The sequence below is a fragment of the Ahaetulla prasina genome, chromosome 1, assembly GCF_028640845.1.
Source record: "Ahaetulla prasina isolate Xishuangbanna chromosome 1, ASM2864084v1, whole genome shotgun sequence".
Taxonomy (NCBI): domain Eukaryota; kingdom Metazoa; phylum Chordata; class Lepidosauria; order Squamata; family Colubridae; genus Ahaetulla; species Ahaetulla prasina.
In genome coordinates, this window is record NC_080539.1 from 230,842,587 (window position 1) to 230,848,316 (window position 5,730).

Here is a 5,730-nt window from a genome sequence, read left to right on the forward strand (position 1 = left end):
TGCAGAGGCAAGCCTGATTCGGATTTCCCGGACCCAGCCGTCAGCGGAGGAGTGGGACACGACAATCGCTGAAGTCACAACTTGGACTCCTGCCTGCCCTGATAAACCTTGAAGGAATTTGACAAGCTGCAGAGGCTTCATTGCCACGCTTGACACGGACTTCCTAGACCCAGGTGTCGGAGGGGGAGGGGGACACAACACCATCAAAATCTTGTTGTCATACTATGTTCCCAGCATCAAATTTTCTTAGGTGGCTCCTTCAGTTTTCTGTTGATTGAGATGGCCCTTGAATGGAATGGACTCAGAACTCCACCATTTTCCTATTTTAATTGATGACCTTACTACGAAGTTGGCAGGAAATGCCTTGCATTCATGTTTCCTACAACCTTATAGTGTTGCTGTTCATTTACCCTGCTATAGGTTGATTACCACTGTGCCTCAGATTGCCAGGTGCGAATCCCTCTTTGTGAGATGGGGTCATAGGTGTCAGATGGGTTTGCTGATCGCGTACCTGGCTCCTTGCTACGTGACAGCTGCCCTGCCCGAGCTCCTGGAGGTGCTGGCCGGGGTGGCAGTTGAGACCCCCAGACTTTTAGTCATGGGGGACTTTAACTTGCCATCTTCCGGCCCGTCATCGACAGCGGCTCGGGAGTTCACGGCTTCCATGACGGCCTTGGACCTGACCCAGGTAATTGATGGCCCTACTCACATTGGGGGTGGCACTCTGGACCTGATTTTTCTCTCTGGTCAGTGGTTGAGAGATCTGGACTTAAAGGAAATAGTCACTGAACCTTTGTCATGGTCAGATCACTCTCTTCTTCGCCTGGACTTTCTGACCGCCATTCACCACCGCAGGGAGACGGAGCCGATACGTTGGTTCCGTCCCAGGCGCCTGATGGACCCGGATGGGTTCCGGACGGAGCTTGGGCCATTTCCTGAGGGTCTGGCTCACGGCTCGGCCGAGGAACTTGTTGCGGCCTGGGAACGGGGCGCGGGGGGGGCCCTTAGACCGAGTCGTGCCTTTGCGGCCCCTGCCCCGGCGCAGGCCCCAACCGGCTCCTTGGTTCTCCGAGGAGCTGAGGGGGATGAAGCGCCGGAGAAGACGCCTAGAGAGTTCCTGGAGGTCTAGCCGTTCGGAAGCTGATCGGACACTAGTGAAGTCCTATACTAGGACTTACCTAGTGGCATTGAGGGAAGCGGGGCGTAGCTACGCCTCCTCCCTCATTGCATCGGCAGATAACCGCCCGGCCGCCCTGTTTGGTGACTCGCTCCCTCCTTCATCAGGGGAGCGGGATGACCCGCTGCAGGACGGGCTGGGGAGTTTAACGGTTACCTATACGATAAAATCGTTCAGCTTCGGGATGGTCTGGACCAAGATTGCGGTGATGCGGGTGAGACGCTCGAGGGTGGTCTTGGCGACATTATTTGGGATGAGTTTGACCCTGTGGCTCCCGAGGACATGGACAGGTTGCTGGGTAGGTTGAATGCCACCACGTGTTTACTGGTCCCGTGCCTCCTGGCTGGTGCTGGCCACTCGGGAGGTGACACGAGGCTGGCTCAGGCGATTCGATCGCTTCTTTGGTGGAGGTGTCTTCCGGCCGCCTTGAAAGAGGCGGTGGTGAGGCCCCTCCTTAAGCCTTCCTGGACCCGGCTGTTTTAGGTAATTATCGTCGGTCTCCAACCTTCGCTGCGGCGAAGGTTGTAGAAATATGGTGGCATATCAGCTTCCCTTGCACCTGGATGAAACTGTCTATCTAGACCCGTTCCAGTCCGGTTTCCGACCCGGTTACAGCACGGAGACGGCTTTGGTCGCGTTGGTAGATGATCTCTGGAGGGCCAGGGATAGGGGTTGTTCCTCTGCCCTGGTCCTATTAGACCTCTCAGCGGCTTTCGATACCATCGACCATGGTATCCTGCTGCGCCGGTTTGGGGGGATTGGGAATGGAGGCACCGCTTATCGGTGGTTCTCCTCCCATCTCTCCGACCGTCGCAGTCGGTGTTGACAGGGGGCAGAGGTCGCCCCGAGGCGCCTCACTTGTGGGGTGCCGCAGGGTCGATTCTCTCGCCTTCTGTTTAACATCTACATGAAACCGCTGGGTGAGATCATCAGTGGTTTCGTGTGAAGTATCAGCTGTATGCGGATGATACTCAGCTGTATTTTCACACCGAACCACCCCAACGGCTTATCAAGTGCTGTCCCGGTGTCTGGAGGCCGACGGGTCTGGATGGGGAGAAACAGGCTCAAGCTCAATCCCGCCAAGACAGAGTGGCTGTGGATGCCGGCATCCCGGTACAGTCAGCTAAATCCAGCGGCTGAACATCGGTGGCGAGTCATTGGCCCCGATGGAGAGGGTCCGCAACTTAGGCGCCTCCTGGATGAACGGCTGTCTCTAGAAGAGCATTTGACGGCCGCTCCAGGAGAGCGTCACCAGGTTCGCCTGGTACGCCAGTTGCGCCTTTCTGGACCGGGATGCCCTATCCACGGTTACTCACGCACTCGTGACGCCTCGCCTGGATTACTGCAATGCTCTCACATGGGGCTCCCTTGAGGGGCATCCGGAGGCTACAGTTAGTCCAGAATGCGGCTGCGCTGGTGATAGATGGAGCCCTCGTGGCTCCCATATGACACCTATCCTGCGCAGACTGCACTGGCTTCCTGTGGCCTTCCGGTGCGCTTCAAGGTTTTGGTGACCACCTTTAAAGCGCCCATGGCATTGGGCCGGGTTATTTACGGGACCGCCTACTGCGACCGAATACCTCCCACCGTCCGTGCGCTCTCACAGAGAGGGTCTCCTCAGGGTGCCGTCAGCGAGGCAATGTCGCCTGGCGACGCCCAGGAAGGGCCTTCTGTGGGGCTCCCACCCTCTGGAACGATCTACCCCCGGACTTCGCCAGCTGGACCTTCGGACCTTCCGCCGCGGGCTTAAAACATACTTATTTAATTGTGCAGGACTGAGCTAGATTTTAAATTTTGGGTTTTAAATTGGGTTTTATCTCTATTTTTAATTGGACGGGCTTTAGAATAAGTTTTTTAAATGTTTTATATTGTATTTATATTCTATTTATCTGTTTTTAGTGCCTGTAAACCGCCCTGAGTCCCTTGGGAGATAGGGCGGTATATAAATATGATTAAATAAAATAAATAAATTACAACAGACACGTAGTCTTTGACTTATGACCGGTTGATTAGTGACCTTTCAAAGTTATGACAGACCCTGAAAAGTGACTTATGACCCATATTTGAACTACTGACATATACTCCTACATATCATATGATCACATTTTGGGCGCTTGCTAACCACCCTGCATTCATGGCCATTTGCAGCATCCTGTGGCCACATGACTGCAATTTATGGGGGTTTTCTTTTGCCAGAAATTGACTTCCAGTTTCCAACAAAAAACACTTCACAGCAAACCATGGGTTCGTTTAACAACTATTTGCATAATGACTGCTCCAACAACTGACTGCAGTCATGTGTAGTCCTATCTTATTGCCATCTTGACTTATGACTGAAATTGCATGCTCAATTTTAGTTGCAAGTCACAGACTCCCTGAACAGCTGTTGAATTTTGGCTTTCCAAAATGGCAGGACTTTAAGAAGTGAAATCTAGTTAGTGATAATCATTTTTTGCTTTCTGAGCACCTCTCTGATCTGTTAGGATTTTGTACACATGCTTAAACGTTGTAACAGAATGGGGAACCCTACGGCTCTAGAAATGGTTGAATTACAAATTTAAACAACCTTAATTATCATGGCCAGTTGTGAGAAGCATTAAGAGTTGAGATTTACCTCTGGAGACCCATGGGATCCCAACCCTACTTTCACACAAACCTCTTGTATTCATGGCACATCACCTTTCTATAACTTATAACTTCGCTTCGCTGTAACGCCATGTCCCCTTTTCTCACTCTCTCCACTCACATCTCTCTTGCGAGATAATTTGCCATGCCTCTGACCACATTCCCTAAGCTTAGGGCATCAAAATGGCATTTGGATTTAAGATGCCACAATATTTTATGTTATTTTCACTGCAAGACATGAAAGTATCCATCCCTTATAGCTTTACTTTCTTCCATCCACATAGCAATGGATTAAAAAAAGGTAGTAAAATTAAAAGAAGCAGACATTGGAATAATAATAATTTTTAAAAAGCTGAAAACTGGTAAGTGTTGCCCATGTCACATTATCAGAATTACATGCATAGTTGCCATGGTGACTGTGTTTCTGGAACATTGAGCAGCACTATTTTATTTGTATTTTGCAAAGCCAGGATTGCCATCACAAATCCACCGGCTTGTACGTTTGTATGACTCTCCTTTTGTGGTTTTGGATTTTAGCTACTACTCGGAATTCATTAAGAACTAAAATCTAGGTTAGATTTTCTTTATTAGGAACTTAATTTTATACTCTGAGGAAGCCACCTGATGTGAGAGGACAGACAGAAATTTAGACAATAATAAAACCAAGAGGACATAGGGACAATAAATCATTTGAAACCACATGAGTGTAAGACTCTGAAAAATGTAACAGCCCTAAACTTTCTCATATTATAAAACGGCAGATTGCTTGCAAAGGCTAACCCATATTTTATCATTTTATATGTGGAAGGCTGAACTCAATATGAATATATAATTCTAACATACATAACTTTTTTTTAAAAAAAGAACACTTTCTGAGGTAAATACTGCATCGCTGAATCTAAAATGGAGTTGTATTTGACTCTTGCTATAAGTAGGATTGCAAAATCAAATTTAGATTGGCAAAATTAGCAGATTAGCATTTGCAAAAGCAAATATGGGAAGAAGGCAAACTACAGATCTGAGTAATTTACCAATAACAAATTGGTAAAAATCTACTGTAAAAAAAGAAAGAAGGTATTCACGATAATACTTAATTCAGTTCTGGTAGCCCTGCAAATCTTAATTTGATTTACAGATCTTTTTGTCCCACTGATAGATTTCCAGATCCCAGGGCAATATTAGAAAGTAGATTTAGCAAATCTATAACAGGTCTAATTGAAATCAGAATCTATCCAGGTTAATGAAGCTATGAAAAGTTTGGTAACGAAAACAGCAAAATGGCAATACTAGTTCTTTTGGCATCACGATCACATCTTATTACAATTTTTTTCTCATTTATCTTTTAAATTTGTTCTTTGTAGTATTTATTTTTGGGTGCTTATGCCTCCTCCAATAATCAATTTACTATGATGCAAGAGTGAATATTATTTAATGATTGCATCTGCTTAGTTATTACTGAATAAAGCTATTTGCAGAAAAGGCACGCTCTAGAATTTGGAATTAATATCCAAAATTTAAAACAGCTTTCATAACTCTTGAAATGCAGAAATACTGTTGTGGAAATGCCTCCTGAATTTCCAACCCCCACTTTACCTGCATTCAGAGAATCTATGCTGTGGTTTCTATGGTTTCTCTTATATGAGTTTAACCACTGGATTTGTAAAGCATGGTTTTATTGTGAAGCCACTCTATTATAGCTTAGACAAGAAACCGCGGTTATGGTAAATAGCATCCTGATGAGGCCAGTGCTTATGTGGAAGTGCAGCTTCAGTATGTTTCCATGCATTATACTTCATGAAAATCAGCTTCAAATCTGCACCTATGTTTCTGTGGCATATTTATACTCCTAGGATCAGAAATTTCTATATTCACACAAATGTCTCATCCATAGAGATTCCCTACAGAGTTTTATTATCAAAAAAGCTACT